The sequence below is a fragment of the Acipenser ruthenus genome, chromosome 5, assembly GCF_902713425.1.
Source record: "Acipenser ruthenus chromosome 5, fAciRut3.2 maternal haplotype, whole genome shotgun sequence".
Lineage (NCBI taxonomy): Eukaryota > Metazoa > Chordata > Actinopteri > Acipenseriformes > Acipenseridae > Acipenser > Acipenser ruthenus.
Genome location: NC_081193.1, coordinates 82,350,408 through 82,364,417, shown reverse-complemented (window position 1 = coordinate 82,364,417; position 14,010 = coordinate 82,350,408). Strand labels below are relative to the sequence as shown.

Below are 14,010 nucleotides of genomic sequence, written 5' to 3'. Positions count from 1 at the left end.
TACATTTAACCTGTGCCATTATAATTTAATTTACACTAAATTGCTGACCTGTAGCATTTGCAGGCTTTAAATTATGATTAAACACAGAACTAACACACTACACACGCAATCTTGGTCAGCTAACAAGAAATAAAAAGGTCACACACTTCTAATTGTTCATTAACACAGTACACCATTTAAGCCAGTTAATACCGCCTAACAGTGTGCAGTGCTCTTTGAACCTAATCAGCACAAAGATGATTACATTCTGGAGACCTGAAGCAAAACAGGTTTTGAGCCAACAAGAAATAAATGTCTCTAAAATGTAAAATGTATTTAAAAGATAAGTGCAAAAGTGAACAGATCCAATTAAAACCGATAGCAACTTACCATTTTTATGGCAACAAGGGTTACAACATCCTAAAACCCGAAAAATCGCCCAAAACGGCTTAAGAAAAATACCCTTTTAACATGGGTTTAGGCTTTTCAAGGGTTTACACCAATGATATAGAAGATACAATAAGGTCTGGGGATCTGCTATAAGCTATAGCTAGGACTTCTGATTTTCAGTTTTAACCCAATAAAATAGCCCAGATACAAACAAAAATGAAATCGGTACATATCCAATAAAAATCGGAAAAACACCGGAAATTACAACTCAATTAGTTGTCTTTACCCCTTTCCCTGCAAAAAAATAAATAAAACGTTACCAGTGCAGTTGGGCAATGTCCCTCCTTCCTGACTTGTATCTTGCATTGGAAAATTACCTATATGGTAACTCCTTGGAGACAGTTAGCACGGTTTTAGAAATGGAGATCGTGTTTAACTAACCTGCTTGATTTTTTTGAGGATGCAACATCGACAATGGATTATTGCAAAGCATATGACATTGTTTATTTAGATTTCCAGAAAGCTTTTGACAAAGTCCCGCATAAAAAATTTATTCTCAAACTGAACGCAGTAGGGATTCAAGGAAATGCATGCACATGGATTAGGGGAGTGGTTAACATGTAGAAAACAGAAAGTACTGATTAGAGGAGAAACCTCAAAATGGAGCGAGGTAACCAGTGGAGTACCACAGGGATCAGTGTTAGGTGCTCTGCTATTCCTAATCTACATTAATGACTTAGATTCTGGTATAGTAAGCAAACTTGTTAAATTTGCAGATGACACAAAAATAGGAGGAGTGGCAAACACTGTTGCAGCAGCAAAGGTCATTCAAAATGATCTAGACAGCATTTAGAACTGGGCACACACATGGCAAATTACATTTAATAGAGAAAAGTGTAAGGTACTACACGCAGGCCATACAAATGTCCATTATAAATACCATATGGGAGATACTGAAATTGAAGAATGAATCTATGAAAAAGACCTAGGAGTTTATGTTGACTCAGAAATGTCTTCATCTAGACAATGTGGGGAAGCTATAAAAAAGGCCAACAAGATGCTTGGATATATTGTGAAAAGTGTTAAATTTAAATCAAGGGTAGTAATGTTAAAACTTTACAATGCATTAGTAAGACCTCATATAGAATATTGTATTCAGTTCTGGTCCCCTCGTTACAAAAAGGATGTTGCTGCTCTAGAAAGAGTGCAAAGTAGAGCGACCAGAATTATCTTGGGTTTAAAAGGCATGTCGTATGCAGACAGGCTAAAATAATTGAATCTATTCAGTCTTGAACAAAGAAGACTATGCGATGATCTGATTCAAGCATTCAAAATCTTAAAAGGTATTGACAATGTCGACCCAGGAGACTTTTTCGACCTGAAAAAATAAACAATGATCAGGGGTCACAAATGGAGATTAGATAAAGGGGCATTCAGAACAGAAAATAGGAGGCACGTTTTTACACAGAGAATATGGGAGTCTGGAACCAACTCCCCAGTAATGTTGTTGAAGCCGACAGCCTGGGATCCTTCAAGAAGCTGCTTTATGAGATTCTGGGATCAATATGTAAGAATGGCCTCCTCTCGTTTGTAACCTTTCTTATGTTCTTAATACTAAACCCAGCCAACTACTGAGTGGCAGCACATTCCTATATTTCTACTGGAGGATTGTAACACGCTTGTGAGATTTAAAATGAAATGTTCTTGCTTGTGAGATTTAAAGCTATAATACAGTACGATAGGGAGTATTTACACACTCGTGGAATTTAAAACAGAACTGCAAATTGTGGCGAAATGTAAAAAAAATGTCTAAACACAGAAAAACCCCAGAAGAATATGGCAGTGACCATAAGGATTTAGTTGCTTAAGACAGTAAAGGAAAGAAAGTATGCTGAAGTGTGCAAGTACTTGTTGAGTTAATACATATTGTGACAGAAAAAAACACCCAAGAATTTTGGAAAGTAACCGAAAACAATCATTTCATACAGTATATAAAAAGTGAAAGCCCAAAAAAAAAATTCATAAAACTCGAAAATAGCTCAAAATAAGCACAAAATAATTACATTAATAAAAACAGAAGTCCTAGCTATAGCCTACTGCAGAAGGGTAGCATTGTTATCACAGATGGCTAATGGTAGAAATAGTGAAACGGAGGCAGTAGACTGCAGTTCTGTGCTTTCAAACACTGTATTAAACAAAACTAAACAAACAAACAGAAGACTTAAATAAATACAAAATTTAAAAAGATGCATCCAAGCTGTGCTATCTCTGTGCTAGAGTAGAAAGCAAACCCTGCTGCTTTCAGCTCTTCTCCTAAACTACCCAACTCCCAAAAACAGATTCTGGCTCTTGTTTTACAAAACGTCATATTGGAGGTATAAATACAGGTGGCCAGCTTCAAATTGACAATTAAATAACCAGTTTGGGAATGGCCACATTCCACACATATCCTATTATCAGGCAGGGGACTCTAGCCCCTGCCCTGCCATATTTAATCCAAATAACCCCAAATAAACAGTAAACTGTACAATACATGTATAGGGAATTTGTATAATTGATTTGAGAAAGACGAAAACAGAGAATGGTCGTATTAATGGTGACTGTCATGCCATTTTCGTTCCATTAAACACTAAATAAGTTTGTACCAAACCTCAAAAGTTTCCCAATTTTGGAACATCAGCTCTTCATATTGCAAGAATGTCAAAAACAGATGACTGGCCTTACGACTTTCATAAAAGAGGTAATAAATCCAGCTATTCTTCCTTCTCAAAATAAGCAAATACATGGCCATTAGAGATTACATTATTAAATATAAAAAAAAAAAGAATTGATTGCAAGTCTAAGGGCCTTGGGCTGTCAAAAGTACAAATAGAACATTTCACACCATACACTGTGCTGCATTATTAGACATACCATGTTTTAACATTTTCCATTCTGACCCAAAAAAGGTTAATCAAATCAATTTTAACATTGAAGAGATGGGCTTTGTATCAGAAAACAGGTGACAGTCGGAAATTGTGTGTGACGGGTAAGTGCACTCATTTGTTATATATATATATATATATATATATATATATATATACATACATACATACAGTGCCTTGCAAAAGTATTCAGACCCCTGACCAATTCTCTCATATTACTGAATTACAAATGGTACATTGAAATTTCGTTCTGTTTGATATTTTATTTTAAAACACTGAAACTCAAAATCAATTATTGTAAGGTGACATTGGTTTTATGTTGGGGAATATTTTTAAGAAAAATAAAAAACTGAAATATCTTGCTTGCATAAGTATTCAACCCCTGTGCTGTGGAAGCTCCCAGTTTACAACGATGAAAGAAATTGCCCTAACGAGGACACAGTTACCTTACCATTGGCCTCCACCTGTGAACCATTAAAGTTGCTGTCACATTTTCTGGGTAAAAACCCCACTGTTGAAGGATCATTGGTCAGGCTGTGAATCTGAAGGAAAATGAAGACCAAAGAGCATTCTACAGAAGTTAGAGATAAAGTAATACAAATGCATAGATTAGGGAAAGGGCACAAAATAATATCCAAGTGTTTGGATATCCCAGTGAGCACAGTTGGATCAATAATCAGGAAGTGGAAGCTGCATCACACCACCCAGGCACTGCCAAGAAAAGGCTGTCCCTCAAAACTCAGCGCTCAAACAAGAAGGAGACTTGTGAGAGAAGCCACAGAGAGGCCAACAATCACTTTGATGGAGCTACAGAGTTCAGTGGCTGGGAGTGGAGTAATGGTGCACCAGTCAACCATATCAAGAGCTCTGCATAACACTGGCCTGTATGGGAGGGTGGCAAGAAAGAAGCCGTTACTCAAAAAGTACCATCTGAAAGCACGTCTGGAGTTTGCCAGAAAGCATGAGAGTGACCCAGCTGCGATGTGGGAAAAGGTTTTGTGGTCAGATGAGACCAAGATAGAGCTTTTGGGCCAAAACTCAAAGCGCTATGTGTGGCGCAAACCTAACACTGCCCATACCTCAAGACACACCATCCCTACAGTGAAGTATGGTGGTGGCAGCATCATGCTGTGGAGATGTTTCTCATCAGCAGGGACTGGGCATCTTGTTACAATTGAAGGAAGAATGGATGGAGCAAAATACAGGGAAATACAGCAAGAGAACCTGCTTCAGTCCGCTAAAAAACTGAAGCTTGGGAGGAAATTCACCTTTCAGCAGGACAATGATCCCAAGCACAAGGCCAAAGCAACATTGGAGTGGCTCAAGAACAAAAAGGTGAATGTCCTACAGTGGCCCAGTCAAAGTCCTGATCTCAATCCCATTGAGAATCTGTGGCACTATTTGAAAATAGCGGTCCACAAGCGTCGTCCAACCAACCTGAAAAACCTGGAGCAAATCTGCCAAGAAGAATGGGCCAAAATCACTCCGACACTGTGTGTAAAGCTGGTACATACTTACCCCAAAAGACTTAAAGCTGTTATTGCAGCGAAAGGCGGCTCTACCAAATATTAATGTGTGGGGGTTGAATACTTATGCAAGCAAGGTATTTCAGTTTTTTATTTTTCTTAAAAATATTTCCCAACATAAAACCAATGTCACCTTACAATAATTGATTTTGTGTTTCAGTGTTTTAAAATAAAATATCAAACAGAACGAAATTTTACTGTACCATTTGTAATTCAGTAATATGAGAGAATTGGTCAGGGGTCTGAATACTTTTGCAAGGCACTGTGTGTATATATATATATATATATATATATATATATATATATATATATATATATATATATATATATATATAAAAAATAGGGATTGATTTTATTCTTAATACAAGGACGGTACAATGCGACTGACGTGTATCGGAGTGTCTTATATCCAAGTGCTGACTGTATAGTAATTATAACTGACCCCAGGTCTGGTCCACTGACATGAAATCAAAATTAGACCACAAAAAATCGTAACACACAATTGTGTACCATTCTCTCAAATAGTTTGAAATAAGTGTTAAAACTGCAGTGGATTTACAAACACATATACGCCTATGGGAATGCTTAATTATCTTTCAAGTATGAACATCTGCACAACACAGAGATGGGAACTTGAAAATAAGTAATCATATCGGATTCTCTATCTGTTCTCTCACAGTTCAAACCCTTTGCAAGGTGCTTCCAGAAAGAAAAAAAAAATCACCACTGTGAAATTCTTTATTAGCCTTTTTGGCAGACATACTGCCTACAGGTATCGTAGTTGTTCTTGTCCATGTAGTCCTCATTATTTCACTCAGCAACAGGTTATATGCTGGCTATCCATCATATTACTGTGTTCTAAAAATCCAATTCTAGAAACTGCAGTCTTCCCTAAAGACAGACGGCATGATACAACAGCAGGAGCTGGAGATAAAACAGAAGCACCCGCACATAAGTAAGCAAAGGTTACCCACCGATGCTTCTCTTTAAAGCCTATTTAAAATCACTCTGTGCAAAAATAGGGTCCGACCAACAAAAGCTGTCTTTCTGTGTTAGTTTTCAGAAGTCAGCTGCTCAACTGAATTATTTTAAACAAAGAACATCAACCTTTTTTCAGATAAGAGTTTTCTACTTCCAAGGTCAACAGGAGTTAAATCCTCTACTTTATATAGATATTTATGTTATAAGCTTGTAAAAATAATGTACTAATTTTAAAAAAGGAAGCATTACATTACAATGCTGTTACATTACTTGAAAACCATAGGCGAGTCATGGATGTGAAGCAACAGAAAAAGTCACTTGATGCTATAAGTTAACTGATCAACTGAAATGGTATATTAGTATTTTGCATTAACCTGTTTGCAGACCCTCTTTGGAACGTCACCACTGTCTTGCGCTTACTGTAATGTAATGGAAATAAAACGTGGAGGATATATACAAAAACTAAATGAGACTGCTGAAGGCAGGCTGCAGGCAGGCTTGGGGCATGCTCGCAGGAAGATGTCAGGAAGCTCTTCAGGCCACTGCTTTGCTTTGAAAAGCTACATTAGAACTATCTTCCATTTTCAATTACATAACAAGCTAAAATCAGCATCTGTCCCTACTGAAAGGAAAACTCTTCAAATATGCGTAGGTCAAGGGACTCACTGTTTCACTTGGTTGCAGAGCTAGTGATAATCAGATGAACAAAAGTAAGTGAGAGTCCCAGACAGGTTTGATTTTGACACTAATTAATTGCTTTTTCGAAAGTTTCAAGGCCAAACAGGCACTCTCGAATGTCCTTAAAACGTCAGAACCATACTGGTAATTACATTTTTTCTTTCTCATGGTAAGAACCTCCTGCAGTAGAAATACTGCAACGATTTGCACCATCATTGAATAGGGTTTTTTTTCCTTTTTCACGGAACACTCGGAAATGGAATAGTGAAAAGCCAATGTATTGGTTGTAGATACCAGTGGAGTAAACAGCCTTTCTTTGCTCAATAATGGAGTCCCTCAGCTGACAAATCTCATCAGGGTGATCATCCATATTACTCAGTGGTAGTGATTCTGTTTGCCGGCTTCAGCAACACTCTCCCTGTTCAGCATTGACACACTTATCATGGTCCCTGCCTCACTTCTCACTTCTTTGTCATAAAGTATAATTAATCAACTAATCTTAAAAGATGTCAGAAACTATTCAGGTCTCCAAAGCTTGTTTCTTCCACCTGCATACAGAACATTTCAGCATTCAAATCAGGGGGTTTTCAAGCCAGTCAACATATCTTTACCACTATACATAACAGAGAATTGGGTTGTTTACAGCTACCCTGATGAGTGAAATAGCCCCAGCACTCTATAAATGTTCATGGAGTGTTCCATTTACCATACATTATATGTAGTCTTCCGTATTTTCGGTATCTTTAGGACTTTATTTTACAAATATTAAAATAGGGATAAAAATCAGTAACAAAAATGTTTCTTATTGAAACATCGGTAAAAATCTGGGGATAAAATTCTCAGTATACACACACTGTACATGTGGATTATGATGAATATCAGTTCTGGTTTCTGATTAAGTGTAATGTCCCTGGCATGTATGATGAAGCATAATCTGTGCAAGTCGAGGCCACATTTTCCCAAGTTAGTACTTTGCGAACGTTTGGGCAAAGACTGTGCTGACGAAAACAGTATCTGCAGAAGGTATGAACATGACATCAGCACAAAACAAGACAGGTTTCTTCACCTTGAAATCACAAAAAGAAAAGAAAATTGACAGAACTGGATGTTCCAAGCCATCAGGAGACACATCAGAAACCACACTGGACGTCATCAATGCGTTCCATAATTTTACCAACTAAAGCATCATCATTTTCTGTCAAATATTTACAATTACGATTGTCAGCATTAGGCAGTGTTTTAGCTGATGGACAGTACTATCGCACAAAGTCACCTATAAATACATACCTCTCTGTGCAATAGACAAAACCATTAACAGTCATTCTGCGTTCTCTTTTATTAAAGCGGGTATAAAAGCTACAGCAATGGATTGATGGTCTCTTAGTTCACTTTCTTGTTTTAGTTGAATGTGTCGCTTACTATCGGTATGTTCTTTTTTTCTGTCATCGCAAACATGTACCTCAATGCAGCAGTATTTGCAATGCTATGCATCCTCTGCCTTATCTGGCCCACTTCTGCTATTTGGCTTTTTGTTACTTCGAAACATTGGTTTTATTTTGAATATTCATAAACTGATTTACGTTTTCTCCCCATTTCTCATTCACTCAAAATATTATATTTTCGTGTAAGTATTTCAATGTAGTTTTTGATCAAGCTTAGGTTAGAAACTAACAATATTGTGCTACTAGTCCAAAGGACTAGTACCTTTTGAAACTTGGTAGTCCTGATGTAAACTTACATTAAGCGACAAACACGGATGCAATGCAAAAAAGGGAAATAAATTCATTTCTTCACGCCAGTCTTCAGGAGCAAGTCCCCCTGCTGTGACAGCGATGCTAGTAAATAAATATATATATATATATATATATATATATATATATATATATATATATATATATATATATATATATATATATATATATATATATATATATACATATATATATATATATATATATATAAAAAGTGAGTTTAAACCTAAACTCAACAGCTATTTGGAATTTCTTTACTAGGATCAAGCTCCGCATCAGCTTAGCAATGACGGTAAATTTGGACAGCATTTTTTTTGTTTGTTTTTAAGCATTTTATCTCAGCAAAATGGTGTAATCATCATGGCTTCACTGCAGTGAGTTTCTTTATTTAGAGTTAAGATGCTGAATCTGATGAGCATCGATTTTACTCCCCCCTCTTAAATGTAGCTAATGTACAGAAGTCCACCAATTTACAATGCTGTAATGCAAGCTGAATGGACAAGCCCAACAATGGAGAAAGTAAATCTAACAGCAGTCAATTAAAATGTGCAAGTTATGATATAAAGAAAGTTGAAGAACCTTCAACTGAGGTTCAAATACCAGATGCCGACTTTAATTTGAAATCCACAGTGCCAGAAAATCAATGTGTGCATAGCAATGCATAATAAAAACAGAAAAATAAAACATGTCTTCATTGGGTGAGATCATAATAAAACTTGGCATCTTTGCTTATATTGTAGAACTAACATTTCTCAAATCAATTACTGACTAAATGTTCACATCTCACTACAGTTTTTTTTTTTTTTTTAAACTGAATAAACTACTTTAAACAACATTACTTTGCTTTGCTAACAACCTGCTTAAGCAGAGACTTCCTTAACACAGAGCCATCTGCCTTTAATAGACTGTGTCAGCACAGGTCACTACCACCTGGATGAAGTGCATCTGTTTAGTATTCAGTACTATCGGCAAATCCTTCACTCTGACAAATTAACACTTATACCATGTTAATAAAGAAAGTATTGTTGTAGAATGCAATTTTAACTCTGAATTTAAAATGAAAATAAATAAGATAATTTATCTCAAACTTAATTATTTGAAACAAAGCAAAGACAAAATAGGCAACATATAAATACATTTTTACCGGCAAGTCTTGAAAAGCAAGTCAGTAAATGTTAATGCTGGTATTATTTGGACACCACAGATTATAGTAAAAGACCAAACATATATGCAAGGCTGTTCTTTTTGCTTTGCTTTTGTAGTTCCAGGTTTTGTACTCATCTTTTCTTCCAAATGGCCATCTGGCTACAACATCCCATAGGTATAAACATTTGCCTTGTGGTTTCGGATAAATGCTTTGTGTGACCCTGCTCAAACACAAATGGTGCCATATGTCAGACTATTGTGTCTTACTGTCAAATTAAACATTCCCTACTGATGTTGTACAAAACCATCCCTTTGACAACCCACAATGTACAATACCACCACCATATTTAACTTTAGGTGCAAGGTTTCCTTTATTGAAGGATTTCCCCTTTTTTCACCAAACACTATGGTCTATTTTTCGGGAAGAGTTATATTGGATTTTGTTGAAGAATGCTTCAGGATTCCTGTTCATATTTCTTGGCTTATTGAAGACAGTTTGTTTTCTGAATTGTCTTTAAAAGTGGTTTGCAGTGAGGCCTACGTGTATACAACTCTTCTGTGTGCTGTGTCATTTGCTTAGTTTTTTCATGATTCTTCTACCTGCTGTACCTGTAATTTTCTTTGGATGTCCACTTCCTTCAAGCACTTCAGTTAAATATGTTGTGTGATACATCTTGATTATTGCTCTGATAGTGGATTTTGGTATCCCAGATTTCTTTGTTGCTGTTCTGTAGCTATTTCCTTTGCTGTAGTTTGCTACGAGTGCTTTTCTCAAACGTGAATCCAACTCCTTTGCCTTGATCATCATCTGCTATGTTGCCAAAACATTCTTCTTCAACAGATGTTAGAAATATTCAATCAACCTATATCTATCTATCTATCTATCTATCTATATATTTTTAATTAGTTCTATTAAATCTTTAGAGTTTTAATGTTAATGTGCCAATACTTTTGTCTTGAACAATTATTTGAAATTGCTTAAGTGTTTTTTTTTTTTTTTGTTTGGTTTTTTAATAAAGACTGTTTATTAAACTACCAGAAATAGTGTTGTTTGGTCTTTTGTCATATTAATTAGTAATAATTAGTAATATATACTTTTGTCTGCAATTTATATATACATATACACATACATTATATATATATATATATATATATATATATATATATATATATATATATATATATATATATATATATATATATATATATATATATATATATATATATATATCTTCCTTTTTGTGAGGTCACTTGAAAAACAGATGTTTACAGCAATCCAATGGAAACACACCTAAGTTATATCTCAGATACACTGAAGACACCTTTGGAATTTCAGCTGACTCTTGTGAAGATTTAAAACAGTTAATTCAGCCTGTAGCAAATCTCCAACCAGCTCTGAAATACACATGGAACCTCTCAGAAACCGGTACCGGTATATCATTGTTGGACATCTCCATCACAGCTTTGAATTCCACCATTAACACCACTATCTACTAAAAAACAACCGATTCTCATTCGTATCTGCAGTGTGACTCCTCACACACACAAAGCCTTGTTGTGACTCCATTCCCTATTCCCAATTGTTAAGACTCGGAAGTATTTGCTTTATATAATAAAGTAAACATGTAGATTACATCACTCATATGGTCCTCACTTATCCCCCTGCCAACAGAGAAATACAGAAAATTGTGCAAAGAAACTTTAAAATGCTACTGCAAGACCCAGCTAGCGACTGTTTTCAAGAGTCACCCACTGATACCATATAGAAGAGACAAGCCTCTAAGAGAATATATAGTGCACAGTGAGATTCGTCCTTCTGGGGCACTAAATCATTATTCAACATCCATGAACCTTTTTCATGCACCTCTAAAGGAACAGTATACTGCATTACCTGCAAGACATGTAACAAACTGCACATTGGAGAAACTAAAAGGCAGGAGTCACATGGTGTGCCTTGCAATGAAAGGAGCTAGTAAAATCGGCTCCGTCACTGTCTCCTTCCCTTTTCTTGTGTTTTTTCTTTTTTTTCTTTTACTGCAAGTCTTAATCATTTGAACATTTAAACAATGGCATCGAAAGGACAAAACGTCGAGGAGTCTAAACAAAAGATTAATCAAAATTCTGCGAAAAAACGACTGATATCTCAATCTCTAGCACAGTCTCCAGAGAAGCCGCCATCTTCTCACATTGATAATGAACTGAAAACATTCTTATTTGACACACTTCCCACTTTAAGGAAGAAATTAAACAACAAATGCAGAGTGACATGAAAGGGTTTGTGGACGAAATAAGAAATGTATTGAAAGAAGTAAAGAAGTACACATCCTCTCAATGAAAGGTATAGAACACGAGCAACGGATGAAAGAGACTGAAAGTAAACTAGTACAGTGCACAGGTACAACTGGTAAACTCCAAAACATTGAAAAAAAATTAAAAGACTTGGAACAACGTAGCAGGAGAAACAATATTCATATTTTGGGCCTTCGAGAGGGAATTGAGGGTGAGCGGTCGGCAGCTTGGACTGTGTGTTTTTCTTTTTTTTTTTTAAGGATAATAATAATAAGTTAAGAATTAGAGAGAAGGGAAGGGGATAATAAATTACAACGTTAGATAAGAGGTCAGATTTTTTTTACACTGCAGCTACACATGGACCTGACAATAGGGGTGGAGGGGGAGGGGGGAGGCAGGAGGGATGGATTGGGATGGGGAATTACGTGGGATATTGTTCTTGATATTTACAGCGTTTTGTTCACTCTGGGCTCTATCAGACCATTTCTGTGGTTCACAAAGCAAACAGTCAGACTTGTTTGGGGAAATAGGAAGACTGTCTTTAAACCCAATCGCATTTTTAAGCGAGCTGCCTTTACGGCTATTTTTGTTTTATGCTTTTATGATTGCCATGAATCCTTTGTGATTCATAAGATATGGTAAAAATAACCTCCTGTATACTAACTGCTCAAATCTATAACTTATTAATATATACAATGGGTAGTTCAAAAATGACATCAGTATCCTGGAATGTTAAACATAACCAAATTAAAAGAAAGAGGATATTAAACTAATCTCAGAAAGCTGGATTGTGACATTGCAATGTTGGTTGAGAGGGAGGCAAACACACTTAAATGGTCTTGGGTGGGAGAGGTATACTCTTCTTGTTTCTCTTCTAAAGCTAGAGGGGTGGCAATTTTGATTAAGAAAGATATACAGCATAATGTTATTAGCTTTTATTCTTATCCAGAATGCCGCGTTATAATTTTGCTTCTTAAATTTAAGAAGGAATTTTTACTGTGCAATATATATGGTCCAAATGTTGCTACATTTTCACACTTAAGCGCATTCACTATACCAATGCTCAGACAGCTCTTTTGTGTTTGATGGAAGATTTAGCATTACAATGACATATGGAGAACATTACATCCAAGGAATAGAGAGTATACTTTCTATTCTCCTGTGCATTGAAAGTGCACAAGAGACTGGACTTTTTACTATCTAAAACCCTTAAATAAAAAAATCTCCTAACATAATAAGCTGTGAAATAGATAATATTATTATTTCAGACCATGCCCAAGAAAAACTCCAAATAAATATAGATGTAACTACACAAAGGAATCTTAGGTGGAGGTTTGATCCAATGCTTTTAAATGATTTGGATTTTAAAACACTTATTGACAAAGAAATTATGGAATAAATGGAAATAAATGAAAAATCAGTTGATAGTTACTTTATGGGATTCCCTTAAGGCTTTTATAAGAGGCAGAATTATTTGGTACGTTGCAGGGAAAAGAAAATAAACTAAAAATGGAAAAACAACTAGAAAAGAAATTAAAAGACTAGAAACTCTACATGCTGCTGACAATAGATTATATTACACCTTAGTTCAAGTTATATTCTTCTGAAACATCTCCTACAATACAAGATCTTGTTCTAACACTATCAAAACTGTCACTGGAAAATAGACAGCTATTAGATCAACCAATAACCATAATGGGGGAGGACATTTCTGAGTTACCTAATCACAAATTACCTGGAAATGATGGTTTCCCTGCCAAAATGTATAAGGCGTTCAAAACTGCACTCTCCCCTTTCCTATTAAAGGTATATAATGAGTTCTTTGAGAAGGGATGTTTGAGCAGAACTATGTCCGAAACATTGATAATGCCGATTCCAAGTAGACTTAAAAATGTTCTCTCCCCCTTAATATCGCCAGATAAAGTAGGCTTGATAGCTAACCGGTATTCTGCTGACAATGCCAGATAATTTCTAAATATTATTTATAAAGCACAATCTGCTAATACTCCAGTCGCTGCTCTTTCTATTGCTGCAGAGAAAACGACGCAGGTATTCTCTGCGAATTCTTTTAGAATAATACAAATTCTTCAAGAGCTTAAAGATGCAAACAAAAACATAAATTGAATTCCGTTCCCTCCAGTTTGGAAGATTTAGATACTTGAGTAAAGGGTCACAAAATCTACATGAGCATCTTAGAAATAAATGGAATGCAGAACTAGAGCTAGAATTAAACTCAGTCTTGGGAAATGATTTGGAAACATTGTTTCAATTTGTGTAGAGAAGCTAAAACACAGGCTATACAATTTAACATACTCCAGTCTATTGGACACCACAAAAACTCTTTAA

General features: G+C 35.8%; 1 protein-coding gene across 2 annotated transcripts in view; it reads right to left on the bottom strand.

Annotated features, from left to right (window-relative positions):
- ascc3 (activating signal cointegrator 1 complex subunit 3) overlaps nucleotides 1-14,010 on the bottom strand; it is a 265,685-nt gene that overhangs the window by 184,859 nt on the left and 66,816 nt on the right. The window lies entirely within an intron of this gene.